The sequence below is a fragment of the Argentina silus genome, assembly GCF_951799395.1.
Source record: "Argentina silus genome assembly, chromosome: 8".
Classification (NCBI taxonomy): domain Eukaryota; kingdom Metazoa; phylum Chordata; class Actinopteri; order Argentiniformes; family Argentinidae; genus Argentina; species Argentina silus.
The window spans coordinates 1,920,640-1,938,859 of NC_139662.1; the positions used below are offsets into that span (position 1 = coordinate 1,920,640).

An 18,220-nucleotide genomic window follows, 5' to 3' on the forward strand; every position below is an offset into this window, starting at 1 on the left:
GCCCGATATGCCAATAGTGAAGATATTGTCGGCTTTTTTTAAATTGGATAATACAATAATGTAGGCATACTTTTTAACCAGGATCTGCGATTTACTTTTGAACGAAAAGTGAGTCCCATGTCATCGTTTGAGTAGGCTACATGAAAAACGAATGCTTTGCATCTGGGACTCTGTCCTCGGCATCTCTGAAAGGAACATTTACAAAAATTAAGATCAAAAGGCATAAAGGGAGGAGAATCGCACCGAAGGCGCACAAGGAGACAGATAACGACTGTGATATTTGCAGGTGTGTGTATTTGTCATATTTTGTTGTAACGATTCTGATTCAGGCCAGTAAATGTGATTTGTAACACATTCGTTTGATTGCATGCTAAAAATAATTTTCTTCAGGCTGCCAATAGTTCTAGGCCTTATTAACTTGGTAAATCCCATTATAGCAGCGTTATATAGCTTGTTGGTTCTTTTCAGCAATGAAATGGCCTATCAGAGTTTTTTTTATAGTGTATCTACAATATTTTATAGTGTATTAATGTACTAGGAGATGTGTTTCCTACAGCCCATTATCCAGTCAGTATATAAAAGCTGTATGAAAAAAAAACGGACAAAGCCTTATTTAGAGCAATGTTTGTTTTTCTTAAAACGAATCTCGTCATGTTAATTATTCAATTGTAAAAAACAAAAAGTATAATTAATGATAGGGTAAATATTTGTCTATTTTATCCATCATATTATCATTAATCATCCTTATCAATTGAATTCGCCTCTTCCAGGTGTTCTATCTCTCCTTGTTTGGGCAATAACCGCACCGTTCGCCGCATTCTAACGGCTTGTCTGCTCTCGTTTCTGGCTCTGCTCGGCTCCGTATCAGTCGACCTCAGCTCCAGCTTGGGCCTGTTGCGCGTCACAGAGGCAGCTTTCGACGAGCTGACTTCATGCAGGAGTAGGGCTATTCTATACCTCGTCGAAGAACTTCAGAAAGTGAGAAGTGTATGCACAATGGAGAGGAGCAACGTGACATACCAGGAAACCTGTGCGTATCCACCGACGGTCATTTTACCCATGATTACTCGTCTTTGCTCCGATATGGAGGGCCACACTAACAGGCAGGGAGTCTCCTGCAGCGAAGAGTTGTCGGGTTTCTGCCAGAGTATTAGGGAAGATTGGACTGAATTTCCTAATGAAACATTGGTAGCAGGGGAGATTAATGACAGCACGTCAGTCTTCTCATTAACCATTCTCAGACTGTTGGACAGCTGGGGGACTCTTGAAGAAGACATTAAGAAGGCTAAGCAGTATTCAGACTGGAGAGACATTCTATCACTAAGACTTCTGGTTGCATTCCTGGAACTCAACCACCAGTTCAGCGACCTCCCTTTCTTAGGAACCCAAGCTGATTTTCAGTACAAGTGGACCCACACATTAAGCCATCTAGCTTTTGCCAAGATCATGTCCGAAAGACTTCACACCTGCTGGGTAGAGAACATAGACCTCCAGTTAAACTTGACCGACCATCTCAAAGACGCATACGCTTTAGACTCGACTCGCTGGCAGATCTCTGCGGACACGCTCGACGTGCTATCTGGCTCCCAGGCCGGCGTTCGAGCCCTGAGGGATACCCAGGCATGCCTTCTGGCCGCAGCGGTGCCAGCGCTGAGGCTGGCCTCCAGGGCCGTCTTCTCTAGTCTCAGCATGAGGATATGCTTGTTGGCAGTGGCCTGCCTCATCTACCCGGTGGTGCTGGTCTCCTTCAATCAGATGACAGAGTGGATCCAGAACTATGCCCGCAGCCTGAGGGAGAGGACAGAGGACCTGAAGCGCCAGAGACAGCTGGCCGAGAATCTCCTGCACCAGATGCTGCCCAAGTCTGTGGCCAAGCAGCTCAGGCAGCAGCAACACGTGGAGGCGGAGAGCTACGAGAAGGTAGGTAAACTATGAGAAGGAGGGTAAACTATGAGAAGGAGGGTAAACTACGAGAAGGAGGGTAAACCTATGAGAAGGTGGGGCGAAGCAAACTTAGGAGCATCAATTCCATTGAGAGTGGTGATAGTCAGATATTGACAATGCTGAGGTAGGCAGTGGTGGGGATCGGTGGATTGGAATGGCATGGATAGTTCAGTCTAAAATTAAAGTCGGTCTTTTGTTGTCAGACCTGCAAAGTGGCCTATTGAAATGAGGCCACGTCCAGTCTTTGTGTCGGTCAAGCTATCTATCCCAAATGAATGTGGAATGATAGGCGAAGTGATCAAATTAGATGGTGACAATCTTTTCCATTAATTTGGGATTGAGGCATAGAGCTGGATCTACATAACATGCTGATTGGGAATTTCTTTTGAATCTCAACATTCATCCTCTTTTGAAGACTTAAAGTAATTGACATACTTTGATTTCCCTTTAGCCACTGACCCCTAAATCTAACCTTAATTAAAAATAAACAAGTTTCTTATAGTTTTTTTTTCTGGTTCTTGGACACACTTCTATTCTAGCATTGCCATCCAATGATTACCATTTTCATTTAGTCCAGGTAAAGAATTTCATCTCCAGAATGGCATCAGTTGATTTGCAATTGCTCTTAGGCTGAACTTTTCTGGCATTTGCTACATACGTTTAAATGATCATAAATGTATGTTTCATATTGTTAAGCCTACCTCATGAAAAATATAGGTAAAATATAGGTATATTTGCCTATCTTGAGGTGTTGCTGTATAACCATCAAAAGATGAGCAAAGAAATATCCCCTCTCTGTGACAGTTTATTTCCATATCAGAAAATCGTCTCCCTCTCCACTTTTAACATTTAAACAAATTGGTGTGAGGACCTTATGATGTGTTGGGGCGACATGCTCTTGCTAGATTGCCAGACATGTTGAATGAAGCCATGCTTTTGGCTTCTTTGTTCTTATTGTTGTCATAATTACCTATAATTACGCTATTCCATATTCATCAGGAGATAAAACGGGTTATGCGAGTGAAAATTGCGTCTAGCTCGTTGAGGTGGTTTGAAGCAGCTGGGCCAAAAGCACTCTGCTCCGGGCTCTGACTAAACGGGAATGGGGTCGTTTTTACACGGGGTTTGAGTCCAAACAATGGAACATATAACCAAAGCCTGGAAATATGTATTTCCTAGATTTCTTTGTGCCTTTACATGTTTTTCTTCCTGATGTTCTAGGTGACTATTTTCTTCTCTGACATTGTGGGGTTCACCACCATTTCCGCCTCCTGTACCCCTCTGCAAGTCGTGGAGATGCTCAACAACCTGTACATGTGCTTTGACACGCGCATCGACTCCTATGACGTGTACAAGGTATGAGTTATTGCTCAGAAATGATCGAAAGTGAAAGCCCTTGGAATTAAGAAAAGATGAATCAGCTCAGAGAATCAGCCTTGCAAATACATAAGTACTACCCATATTTCTACCAAATACACACACACACACACACACATATATACAGTTAGGTCCATATATATTTGGACTCTGACACAATTTATGTTACTTTAGCTGTTTACCAAAACATATTCAAGTTACAGTTATATATTAAAGTGCAGACTCTCAGCTTTAATTTGAGGGTATTCACATCGATCAAATTGGAGGAAGGGTTTAGGAATTACAGCTGTTGTAGCCCCCTCTTTTTCAAGGGACCAAAAGTATTTGGACAATTGACTCAAAAGCTGTTTCATGGACAGGTGTGAGCTATTCCTTTGTTATTTCTTTATCAATTAAGCAGGTAAAAAGTCTGAGTTGATTCCAACTGTGGCATTTGCATTGTGAAGCTGTTGCTATGAACGCACAACATGCGGTCAAAGGAGCTCTCAATGCAAGTGAAACAGGCCATCCTTAGGCTGCAAAAAAAAAGTGGCCAAATCAACAGTTTGGTACATTCGGAGAATAAAATAATGCACTGGTGAGCTCGGCAACACAAAAAGGCCTGGACGTTCACGGAAGACAACAGTGGTGGATGATCGCAGGATCCTTCACATGGTAAAGAAAAACCCCTTCACAACATCCAGCCAAGTGAAGAACACTCTTCAGGAGGTAGTCATATCATTATCCAAGTCTACCATAAAGAGAAGACTTCACGTGAGCACATACAGAGGGTTCACCACAAAGTGCAAATCATTCATTACCAAAAAACATCTAAAAAAAGCCAGCTCTGTTCTGGAACAGCATTCTTTGGACAGATGAAACTAAGATCAACCTTTACCAGAATGAAGGGAAGAAAAAAGTATAGAGAAGGCTTGGAACTGCTCATGATCCGAAGCATACCACATCAGCTATAAAACACGGTGGAGGCAGTGTGATGGCATGGGCATGCATGGCTTTCAATGGCACTGCGTCACTAGTGTTTATTGATGATGTGACAGAAGACAGAAGCAGCCGGATGAATTCTGAAGTGTTTAGGGATATACTCTTTGCTCAGATTCAGCCAAATTCAGCAAAGTTGATTGGACGGTGCTTCACAGTACAGATGGACAATGACCCAAAACATACCACGAAAGCAACCCAGGAGTTTTTTAAGGCATAGAAGTGGAATATTCTGCAATGGCCAAGTCAATCACCTGATCTCAACCCAATCAAGCATGCATTTCACTTGCTGAAAACAAAACTAAAGCCAGAAAGACCCACAAAACAAACAACAACTGAAGACAGCTGCAGTAAAGGTCTGGCAAAGCATTACAAAGGAGGAAACCCAGCATTTGGTGATGTTCATGGGTTCCAGACTTTAGTCAGTCATTGCCTGCAAAGGATTCTCGACAAAGTATTAAAAATGAACATTTTATTTATGATTGTTAATTTGTCCAATTACATTTGAGCCCCTGAATGTGGGGGACTGTGTATAAAAATGGTTGCAATTCCTAAACGTTTCATACAATATTTTTGTTCAACCACTTGAATTAAAGCTGAAAGTCTGCCCTTCAATTGCATCTCGATTGTTTCGTGTCACTGTCCGAATATTTCCGGACCTAACTGTATATATATACAGTACCAGTCAAAAGTTTGGACACACCTTCTCATTCAATGGTTTTTCTTTATTTTTATTATTTCCTACATTGTACATTAATATTGAAGACATCAAAACTATGAAGGAACACATATGGAATTATGTAGTAAACAAAAAAGTGTTAAACAAACCAGAATATGTTTTATATTTTAGATTCTTCAAAGTAGCCACCTTTTGCTTTGATGACAGCTTTGCACACTCTTGGCAAGGTGTGTCCAAACTTTTGACTGGTACTGTATACACACACAAATATATTAGATATATCTAATCTTATATCTAATTCATTCGATTATATACACTTAAATGTAAATACATTTGATTCAATTCTGTACTATTCTTTTCGATTACATAAGATTCTTACATTTGATTTGATCAACTAGATACTATGATTGTCTTCTCCAGGTGGAGACGATAGGGGATGCCTACATGGTGGTGAGTGGGCTACCTGAGAGGAACGGGGACAAGCACGCTGATGAGATCGCCAAGATGTCACTGGACCTGGTGGCAGCCGTCAGACAGGTGGCCATCCCACACATGCCCAAGAGGCTGCAGCTCCGAGTGGGCATACACACAGGTGAGAATACACAGCCGCACGCACGCACGCACGCACACAATGGAAATGAGAGGGATGGGGGAAATCAGAAGAGGAAAGGAAGCCATGTTAGACTATTGAGACCTGGTCCTAATCTGTATTTGGCTCCTTTATCCAGGTCCATGTGTGGCAGGTATTGTTGGCTACAAGATGCCAAGATACTGCCTGTTTGGAGATACTGTCAACACAGCCTCAAGAATGGAGTCCACCAGCTTGCGTAGGTGTAACACACACACACACACACACACACACACACACACACACACACACACACACACACACACACACACACGCGCACACACTTTCAACAAAGACTACTTATTGGTCAATGTTTTGCATTTGTTCTTGGTCATGTTTTTGAAAACATCTCTCTTCACTTTTTCACATTTTCTTAACAACATGCTGGAATCTCAAACTAATATAGTATTAAATGCAAAAGAAAACTATGTTTTAAGTGACATATAACATTTTATAGCCAAAAAAGAAAAGACATTCAATTGAGCCCGAGAAATCTATATCCGATGTCCCTGTTATGGTTATGGTAGGAAGCCATGGAGAACATTTATGATTTCCAACAACAGTCACTGTAATTTTTGCTTACATTAACTTATCTTATGAGTTGGTTGGCTATTTTTGCAACCAATGATTGTATCCTGTGAGGCATGGACCGCGAGTCAGTTGTGAAGGCCAGCTATGGTGGCATTTGTTGTCATAGTAACGTAATTCCAGAATATTGTACAGTCCATTCGGTCCCATGTATTGTCATAGACATTTTTACCATTGACATAACATGGGAAGGCAAAGTTGCAAAACATGGGTTTTAATGAAAAGTGCCTAGACATTTATATTCAAACTTCTAGACATTTCAATGCACTGCTTTATGTTACTACCACATTTTCTAGTGGCCTCTCATTGTAAACAAATCTGTGTTTGTCCCAAAACATTTTTTTGCACAATCTGTTATCATGAAAATGACTGAACGGATTTTTATGGTATTTGGCCTATAATTAGTCTGTCACAACTTAAGTAAATGTGCCAAACTTTTTTGAGAAATATTAAGTAATTGTGATAAAATTCTGATGGGCAATTATGAAATTATGATTTTCAATGCCAAGTGAGCTTATTCAGTTTTTTGAGACAGGTGGCCACGTGTCTCAATAGTTCACACACTCGTTTCCTAAAAAGATCTATCTATTCTGTCTAATCACAAAATGTATGATGTGTGCGTCTGTGTATGTGTGTGCGTGCGGGCGTGTGCATCAGCTCAGAGAATCCACGCCAGCTCAGCCACCTACCTAGCCCTGATGAAGGACAACGCCTATGAGCTCCAACTCAGAGGGGAAATCGAGGTCAAAGTAAGATACTGACATTCTTTTGTGACTGCGGAACAGACCACATTTCCCAATTCATCACCACTTTACACTTGTTTTGATACCATTACACAATTTGTTACAGAAAAGCATGAGTTGTGTACAAATGAAAATCCTCAAGCCTATTTAACTTGAAAGCCTATTTAACTTGAATTTAACTTTAAACCTATTTAACTATTTAACTATTTAACACAGGCTTGAGGTTATCAACTATACTGAGAATGAGTGCGTTGACTAAAATGCTTCCCTCTCCCACTGATGGGTGTGAGAGACATTCAAGTTGTTAATTAGCAAGCTTGGACTAACTCAAATTAAAACACTCTGGATGCTCTCCAAATAAGAGTCCATTGAAAGTTCATTACAGCACTTCTCTGTGTTGGTGTGACTACTAGTTGACCCAGTCATTATCCTGATGTCTGACTGGGTGAGCAGGGCGTACTGTAGGACTAGAGTCATTTTGAAGTCATTAAGGAAGAAGTTCCACTTTCCTCGAGTGACGATACACCACCTGGATGAACTGTAATCCCAAATGAATACCCACATTTCGCTTCTTATGAATTTAATCATTCATGTTTAGATATTTCTTCAACATTTTTAGCAGACTACATCGCTCAGTGGATGAAACTTTGCTTCCTCTCCCTCAGGGAAAAGGGAAGATGAACACGTACTGGCTGGTCGGACACAAGAACTACAGTGTTCAGAACGACAGTCTGGTGTGTCACTGGAACCCCGGTCTGGCCCGGAAGAAGAAGACGCTCATCGGCAGTGAGATTTCGATGGGGAATGTGAGTGTGTTTGCAGGAGAGGCTGTCCGTTACAATGAGCCTGTCCTCCGATTTCTACCTCCAACAGCCTCCCCTGGTTCATTGTACCGTACCAAGTCAGATGTCCTCTTCTGTTGCCATTTTTTATCTATCGGAAAGCTTCTTCTTTGAATGTGTCTTGCCAATCTGAATAATGTCTTCCCCTTCATCCCCTTGTTCTCCACCTTCTCTCTTTCTCTTCTTTTCTCTTCCCTCTCCCCATAATCTTTTTCTCTCACTCTCTACTCTCTTTTTACTCTTTGTCCCTGCCTTTTTCCCCAATCTCCAATCTCTTCTCTGTCTCCTTGCCTCCTCTTCCCTGAATCCCTCTTCAACCACTTCCTCCTCCTCTTTTTGCCCCCCGCTCCCTACTCCCCCTACCCCCACTCCCCCCCCCCCCCCCCCCCCTCCTCAGTCCTGTGCAAGCTACAGTGAGAACACCACCACCCCCATATCTCTGATGGAGGTATCCCCACCCATGGCCCAGTCCCAGTCCCAGGCCCAGGGCTCCCAGGGAGGCACCCCAGCCCTGTGTGTGTCTGCCCAGGTGGAGCACTGCGCTGGCAGCTTTGGCACCCTGGGCTCCATGGTAGGGAGCCTCCAGGGGGACCAGTGCAGCAGCCCCGGCCCCGGGCTCAGGAAGGAGAACCCCAGCCGGGGGCCGGGGGACAAACCTGACCTGCTGCCGGGCTCCACCCCCCACCTGTGTCACTAGAAGTCAATCAGACCTCGGTCAAACCCATACTGTAGGTCAAATACTTTCAAATACCAGAGCTTCATTTGCCTGATACAATGGGAGAAAACTTTGTGATTTGTGTATTTGTGATGTATTTGGCATAGTTTTGAACTCAACATCAATGAATTTGTTATCCCAAGGGCATTTATTGATACCTTTACACCCTGGTATATGTATGTCATCAATCCAACTGTACATTACCAACTATGGGCCCGACCCTGTCCTCATACCCACCCCATCAACCCAACAGTCAAACTCTGCCTTAACTCACTAAATGACAAAGAATTCCTCAACACTCACCACCAGGTATTTTATGTGGCATTTACCTAGCAACAATACTTTGATTGGCTACAACATGAAGCATCATCATTTATGCATTTTTGGTGAATAAAGTCACCCTTGGCACTCTTGAATGTTGACAGTTTGGTTGACTTGGCACTTTCTGATGGCCAGGGGGACTGGTGTTTTAGCTCATAGTCAGTGCTGGCACAGTAGACCTGTATCGTTGAGAGCCTCTTGGTGGTTAGGGACCCTCTGTGTCCTGACAGTAATTCCACAGACACTGTATATTTGATTTCATATTGTCTCTCTGGGAAATTTGCCCGAGAAGTTTCTGTTTGGCTAAACACCCTAAAAAATTTACTGTAAGTAATAGAATTACAATATTTGTAATTTGTAATATGTAATTCCCTGTGAAAACAACAAAACATGATCTTAATCTTTGATTTCTGTTGTGAGTATTGTGTGTGACAGTAAATGTTTTTGCAGACTGAGTGGCCATGGTTTGCAAACCTATTGCATGGTTGTCTTAAAAAGGAATTCCCTCTTTGGCATTAATTAACTTAGTTCATTAACTTAGGACAGCAGCTCATCTGGCCTTTTCTTCATGTACTGTATCATTTCAAATGTCTCAATTGTGCAGCATTAGAAGATAAAAACACATTTGTTGGCATGTTTGTTGTCTGAGTTCTGAAAATGTGTATTTAGTTTTTTTTCTTTGTCTGTCAATCAATATAGGATAATTGCAGGCACAAAAGGATACAGAAGCCCGCAATTCATGTATCATCGCCAGTGTGAGTTGTTATATCAATACACCACAAGGGGGCACAATTTAATCACATTTGGGCCCTTGCTGAAAACAGTTAGAGAATCAAGATATAATAGTGACTTCTGCACAAATGTATGAATCAATACATTATTTGATGACTCTTTCAGATGATCAGTTGGCTGACACATTTTTTTTTTTTTTTTTTTTTTACCTCACCATGTCTATATTGTATAAGAATCATATAAAAATGGTTTTGAGATCTCCTTCTAGCTTGAAGTACTGTTGAAGTAATTCCATAAACTTACAATGGTTTGTTGTCATCAGAGAGACTGGGCTGATGCTATCCATGCTCAGTCCAGCGGTGCAGGGGCCTCTGGGACATCATGTGACTAGCACTGTGGTATCCTGTAAACACTTGAAGTTGTTGCCACATTCATGAAGCGACACCCAGACAGAGCTGAAAGTGGTGTTACCGGAATAGCAAGATATCCCTGTCTGACACACGCACACACACACGCACACGCACACACGCGCGCGCGCACGCGCACAGGGCCACAACAAAACCAGTCTAGGCCTTTGCTTTGGGAGGAAGAAATACATAGGGTCCACATTTGTAATGACATCACTGAAATCCCCCGTCGTGAAAGGGCCAGGAGTATGAACTGGCCAGGAAAGAATGGTGGCTCTAGTCATGTACTCTAAGCACCACTAACAAACAATGTTATTTAAATGTTCTACATGTGCTATACTCTACATTTAAGATTGAAAGCTAAACAAGATGCTGTGTTTGCAAAAATATAGTAAAATTTATGTAGTGCTGAAATAGGCCTTGCAACTAAGTTATACCCCTGCTGCATTACAAACCTTAACACTTATGCAGTCTGTAGGAACAGGGCCACAATGTTTCTCCTAGTTTCTGGTTTGTTAGTCATGTGTTTATTTAATCTGTATAGTTCTCTCAGTAACTTTCATCTGTTTTACAGGAAGGACTGTAAGATACCATACCTACAGTAGGTGCTGATGGAGATTGTAGAACGAGAAAATATCAATAAACATCAGACGATGTTTAGTCATTTCTTAGACTGAAGGGTAGATTACGTACAATAAGTCCCAGTTTATGTTATTCATGATATAGTTTATTCAGTTTATATATCTCAGGTGACAGTTTTTATGTAAATAAACACATAATGGACACATATTTTGTTTTGATCACATCCCTTTGTGATAATTGGTAGTTAGCTATTGTGTTGTTACAGTCAATTCACTTCAACGGTACTGGGATGATATCTTTTTAATCTTTAAACATTTACAGTACAAATCTAAAAAAATCTAAAACCAGAACCTATATAGTACTACACAGTTACTTTTAAGTTTGACAGAAATACTGTTATGAGATGGAGCACTGGATTGTAAAACAGCCACTCCTTTTATATAATTTGAAGGTTTTTATTTGTAGATCATCTCAAGGAAAAGGCCACAGTCATTGTCCATGTCCCACTGATATTGGTGCATGATTGATGCAAAAGTTTGAATTACTAGCACAATTACAAAGTAAGTATTCTGTATTGAGTCAACATTACCATTTAGAGAAAACTCCAGCATGATGGCCAATACAGCCTTATCTTCCATTGAAGGGAACCAGGACAATGTACCCCAGTTGTAGCTTTTTCTCATCATAACAGTCATGCATTTCTTTGATGACCTCAATGTTTTCTGGGGTATCTCCTATTAAAAGTTGCCCATTGTTACAACCTAAGTAGAAATTCAAAACAATGGAAATTAAGTGCTGTTTTGACTGATTACTGTTGTCTTAGTTTACTAATTAGCTTCTCCTTTTTCCATCTTTTTTTAATGTTCCCAAAAATAAAGGTTGTAAGAAAATGTATGATTATTTCGAATAAATGGTTAAAGAAAGTAGCAAATCAAATGAAGAAGTTACCATGTAGAGGCAGAAAGGGACAACTATACAGTATATATATACGTATGTGTAACAAGTGTCACGTTACTGCAAACAGTATTGCTTCCTTGCACTCCGAGCTCACATGAGGCTCGAACCTGCATCGTCTAAACCTAACCCTAACTCTACTTAAACTTAAACCCTAACCTTAATCCTTAAGTAACTCTAACCTTAACCTTAACCGTCTTAAATATCAACTTCAATGGGGTGACGTCAGAGCTGGGTAGTCCTAAGCATCCCACTTAGCCTTTACTGTCACCGTAATACCTGATGTTAACCAGCTATGCCACTAAAAAGCTAGCAATCCATTGCCGCTGGTTATTTCACCATGAGGAGTGCATTTATCACCTTTTCAACACACACACACTATGAGATTGTTTCAGTGATACATAATATATGCCATTTAGCTGACACTTTTATCCAAAGTGACTTACATTGCAGTGAATGCATACATTTTTCAGTAGGCTTATATATGGTCCCAGCAGGAATCAAACCCACAACCTAAGTGTTGTTAGCGCCATGCTCTACCAATTGAGCCACAGAGGACAAACAGAAGAAGAAGAAATACACCATTTCGTCTAACATACTGTAAGAAATTCCCATTGTAAATGTGGAGTAGCTTGCGTTTATCCAGAAAACACTGATGCTATATCTGTGCAAACCTTTAGAGGGAAGACAACGATTTATACAGAGTGTCTTTACTGCTGTTTCTTGAGTATGAGTGATTAAGCCAGCCTTCTCACAGAAAAAAAGTTACAACTTAACATTGTACCCACTGTTTTCTTCTTGTATTGAACTCTAACAGCATTCCACAAGATTTATCTAAAAACAATCTTATCTGGATAGGCTAGTTGTTTTAAGATACAGGCAGAAACCTTTCTTGGTATGTCAGAGACAATAGAGAGAAAGCCAACTCTCAAAACAAAATAATATCTTATGTCATCACAGCAAGGAAATTGTTCTAACCATCGAGGCTCTCTCAAAAAATATGAACAACATTGCTACCCGGTCAAAACACAAAATCAAACGGTGGGCATCTGTTCCGACTCCAGGTATACTGTATGTAGAATAGACTGCATTTAGACTAGAGACTAAATAACTATCCCCAGAGGACAGTGTTGCTTAGAAGTCCCAGTCTGTCAAGTATACTTCCTGCCTGAAGGATATTAAAGAGAAGAGCCATCACCCAATGCTCATACTGCCACCTATTTAGTCGGTGTTTCCAGTAGAGTTTCCAGATGCAAAATGTACCGAAATTGAATATGTATAAAATGCCAGGATGTCATACTAAAATTTTTCCATGTGGTATCAATTTACTGCACACTATTCAGGAAGTCCTTTCCGATTTTAGTCCCACAATTCAATGGAGCAGGTAAGGGAGGCCGGCAGTAGTGTAATTGAACCAATTGCCATGAACAACCTGAGCAACAGAGGACGATTTCTCAGTATGAATGAGGTGTAGTATGTTGAAATGTGTCACTTACTGAATACATTTTACTAAACAGTAGGCTCTGAATAGTATGTAGTATGGTTAGTATGTCGTAGATACTTTTAGTAAACAGTTCGCTGTATGAGCTTTCGGACACGGCCTCTAACTCATGGGGATTTGCAAGAGGGCTGGCCATACATGCTGATCCAAGAATGAATTATCAAAATTCTAAAATCACACCTACTGTAAATCATGAGTGTAATCATGGATTGCTGTTGAATTCCTAAGACATGCCTACTGTATCACAGAATTAAGTTAAATTACATGTGCATGGCAACGTAAGAAACTCCATCGAGACTCAATGGATCTTTATGATTTATGTTCCAGCTATCCAACTGATGCCCCCTGACTGCAGAGAAAGCCTGATGAGAGGTAGCATTTACGAGTAGCTCTTGTGTTGTGCCCGCACTGTGAATTACCTGCAACCTGGCCTTCTGAATGGCAAGCAGTTTACCCTAATTACCATGGGCAGCAGCCGCTGGACTGACCCCTCACCCCCATGGAAATGAGCTGAGTGAACAAACAAAACAATGCCTAACGGCTGGCTAAAAGTGTGAGGTAGTAAAACAGCATTTCAGTCTGTATTAACTGTAAAAATGTAAAAAAAAGAGGCTAAATTAAGATCAAGATTAGTCTAATCGTTACAATGTCATGTTTAGGGAATATTTGTGATCACTTTATGACTGCAATGGCATATATTAAACTGTGCAGATTAGATGTTGAATGCTGCTCAAGAGATTGCATTTCAGCAAAATCATATGATGGGCTGAAATGCTACATGCTGACATGTTGTCTGTTCTATACTGTTAGCAAATAACTTGCTCTACCTGCCATTCTTCAATCAAACAAGAAGTGATTGGGACACCTAGGGCACTTGGGATAAATTGCCCTGTACTTGATACCACCGTGTTAATGTGTCCTAGCGATTGGCCTGCGTAATAGGACCAATTTGATGGAGGATGCTCTAGAAGTCAAGTTGGACCTGTCCCTTCCCACCATTACTAATCCTCTCTCCCCCTTACTTCCTTGCCTCCCTATCCCTCCCTCCTCTCAAACATGGCTCCCTACCCCGTCTCTTTCTGTCTCCCCCTTCCTCTCTCTCTCCCTCCCTCTCCAGCGTCTGTCATTCAGTCCCCCTCCCCACTCCACCCCCCCCCCCCCCCCCCGAACCTCATATCAGCCACACTCACTTGTCCTGAGGTGTGGAAGCGCGGTGGCTCATTAGTGGAAATGACTCTTGTGTTGCATTCCACCCTGATAATAAAACTGTCACGCGGGGACAGCGTGATGACTGGTGCACCCTTTGTCTCTGCATCCCCCCAATCTCTCTCTCTCTCTGTCTTCTTTTGTATTCCTCTTTCTCTCTCTCTCTCTCTCTCTCTCTCTCTGTTTTCCTCTCCTTCTCTTCCCCCCCTTTTTATCCCTCTTTCGCTCTCGCTCTCTCTGTTTTCCTCCCACTCTCCTTCTCTCCCCTCCTCTTTTTTATCCCTTTCTCTCTCTCTCTCAGCCACCTTTCTTTCACTTCAATTATGATATGCCATACTGACCCCAGGCATGAGTCAGAGAGACCACTGGGACATCATAGCACAAATGGCCACCTTGTGTGACACTATGATGGTTATATTTTTATTATATCATATATCATATATCATATCGTATATCATATTACAGTATACCATCATATGTCCTCTCTATAACAGCTCAAATGTCTCGAGGTGGTAAGGCCAGTTTTCTGGTGAAGAAGTCATTGTCCGTGCTTCCGAGGACTAAAATTATTTCATACAAATCACAGTCTAATAGCACTCACCCAATGCAAATGGATTCATAACAGACTCATTCAATTTAAATTAAGTCAATTCAGGAAGTGATTTGAATTTAAATGTGAAACGCTTCATGATTCATTAGATATACAAGATGTAAGCTTCAAGGCTTAGTGGTAAATAAAAGTTCATAAGTTCATCATAGAAACAACCCTTAAAGCCTGACCTCATACATCATAGTTGGACACAAACCTTTAATTGCTTCAAGCAAACTAAAGATTGATTCCATGTCACCATGTAACTTTTACCCATTTAAAAGTTTGATTTAAAATCAAACACTTACATTGCAACTGGCTTCTCTGCAAGAAAAATAGAAGACCCTTCACTAAAACTTCATACACTGTAACACTCATATAATCTACTTTAGTTTTGTCCCTTGGCAACAGGTGCACAATGATGCTGTAGGCATCTGATGATATCACATTACCTCAAGATGCAAATAAGGAATAATCAAAGGCCAGCATTAGTCATTTAGATTTTTTTTTTAGCTGATATATGACATCCTGGTGCTGCACAAAATTGTTGCACAATGATTCAGGTCGATACAAAATGAAAATTGCCATTTAGGTCAAACTATGTGTATTTTGGGCGATACATAATATTTTCTTAGCTCCTCCTAAAACAATTGTTAACGTGTCGTGATGTATGACATTTCATACAGCTACAGAGCTACAGAGTGTGACGTGGCTAGCCTGTTTGTATAGTTAGCGCCCAAAGTCAAACATAACATAACCCTTCGAAGCCCCTTCACCGGCTTTTTTTGCGAATCAAACAACCTTTTTGAATTGTATTGACAATTGCTCCTACAGTAGCTATATCTGGTGTTACTTTCCCAAATAGCTCTGTGAATGACTAATGTCACCACTTGGTGCTTCCGTTCTTTGAGGTTGTTGTTGTTTTGTTTTTTTTCTAAAAAAGCCTGGAAGCCAAAATGGCTGGCGTGGGCCTTTAACGTCCTGCTCTATTACTACCGGCTTAGCAGAGGTGGGTCACATGGTGAATTCAAATATCAGGCAGCTAGCATCTGTTTCATTCTGTTCTTTCGCATGATATCAATGAGGACTTCAAAGAAATATCTCTGATTGTGGTCCTCTGTGGCTCAGTTGGTAGAGCATGGTGCTAACAATGCTTAGGTTGTGGGTTTGATTCCTGCTGGGACCATATGTACTGAAATGTATGCATTCACTGCAATGTAAGTTGCTTTGGATGAAAGCGTCAGCTAAATGGTATGTATTATATTAGGTAATGAATATACTGTATCCTATAATTTAGTCGAAAGTTGAGCTGCGGTTCTCACCCAAAAAGTCTGCAGAGAGACACTTTAGCTGAGTGAAGGTGGACGGGTGCACACATATGAAGCTTTCTTTGCTTATAAGTCGTTATTTATGGATATGTCAACACTTTAAGACATCACCAGCTTATGCCAGCGCTCTGACGCAGTCTTTTTCAAGGGAAGTTGGAACTTGTAAAGCAGTTTCTACAATATATTGTTGATGGTGATGTGCCAAGTTTCTGAATCTACTCAAAACTACATGACAATATGTTATATGAATAAAGAAAGTTAATAAAGTAAGTTACACAAACAAATACAAAGCTGTGTCCTGGATTAAAAAGCTATGTTTTCCTATGCATGCAGCCAGCAGACTGACAAAATAGACACTGCTCTGGGGTAAGTCTCTCAGGTGCCTTGTAGCACTTCTATCATGTTTTCCATCACCTACAAAATACTTTGTAGTACTACAAAGGTTTCAGGAAACTAACCCTAATCCTGATAAAGATAAGGAATCTCCTTAAGTGCTGTCATAGTTACTAACTTCCTCCAGGCCATTCTCAGTCCCCAGCCCTGGCCACTTCAAATGCTTCCTTCCTTCCTCCCTTGCTTGAGGATCTAACGTGACCTCACTGGTCAAACCAAGCATTTCACTGCATTTCTTCCACCAATGAAGCCATGTCAGACAAGTGATTTCTTCAAGGAAGAGAGGAATGGAAGGGTGTATCATAATAGAATTCAAACAGGGCCAGTGTCAGGCTCCATGTGTGGTGTTCTGGCACAAAGAAGCGCCACAAATTCCACCCCAAAAATGGCAGCGGTGTGTGGCAGATAGGGCCCTGCCCTCAGGGTGACAACACAGGAACCAACGGGTGGCTCACTGAACCCAAGTCCAAGTTAACTTACTGCTACACTACAAGAATACATCACAATAAAGCCCAGGGTTTTTCACTGTGAAGTCATGGTCAGGAGCATTCTGCTACTGTGCAGTGAAACATCATAAAGCCTTGACACCTTGAAACCTGGGTGGACTTAGACATACGTAGCAGGCTCATAAAGACTTGACTTTAGGTGGTCTTAGACATACGTAGCAGGCTCATAAAGACTTGACTTTAGGTGGTCTTAGACATAGTACATACATGCTAGCTTGCCAGGAGTCTCCTAACCATAAGATAATATTTCCATGTTGTATAATTTAAATACGTTTTATGAGTGGCTTTAGGTTCACCTAACTGTGACATGACTTGTCATAAGAATTTCTGACTGTTCATGACACATAATGAAAGGCTTTTAGGGATGTGTGTGTGGAATGCAGCATGAAAAGAGCTGCCTGTTGACCAGCAGACACACCCCAAATCCTTGTACTGTAGGTGTCATGTTAGTGTTTCATAAACGTTCATTCATTGTCATTACTTGATATTAGCTATTCAAGTCATGTTTTCCGTTTTCGTTTTTTTGAAGACTTTACTTGAGTTTTGAATAGCACAGTTGTGATATGTCAGCCCAAGGCTAGACATTTTAGCTTACAAATGAGAGGTGAAAAAGGAATCATTATTCAGATATATCATGTCATACAACGTAATGACCTCACTGTCCTTTCTTTGCCAGACAGAATTAAAAGCTAATTAATAACCCACTGGTTTAAAGCACTGTTCACTGTGTCACTCATACACAGTCATCGAGTTACCCCCGGTGAAACAAAAACATAATGGCTTTCAGGGAGTTTTTGAAGCTGTTCAAATTAGCATTTCACCTTTACAAAGACAATGTACTTAGTCTGGCTGCCCTCTCCTGCCAAGAGAAACCTAAACCTTAGTTTGAGAATACTCAAGGGTGGACAGTGTTTTACAACAGTACTACATATTGTTCCTTGAACATTAGCCACATAAGCCACAGCAGGGGTGCCCATGGCCCGCGGTTACACCATTGATATCTGTCATGGAACCACAGGGGGTGAGGGGTAGGAAAGAGGGGGCACTAAAGAGATTTTAATGATGCTGTTAGCAGCTCTTTTGGATTAATGCAGTAGTGCAATATGTCTCAGAGGCACATTTGACAGTAAAAAAAAGTGGGGTACATTTTGTCATACAGTTATGGTTGTGGTTGTGGTTGTTGTTGTTATTGTTATTGTTGTTTGTT

General features: G+C 41.1%; 1 protein-coding gene across 1 annotated transcript in view; it reads left to right on the plus strand.

Annotated features, from left to right (window-relative positions):
* The window catches only part of LOC310808416 (uncharacterized protein), a 211,979-nt gene that overhangs the window by 145,603 nt on the left and 48,156 nt on the right, over positions 1–18,220 (plus strand). The gene's annotated exons all lie outside the window — the stretch shown is intronic.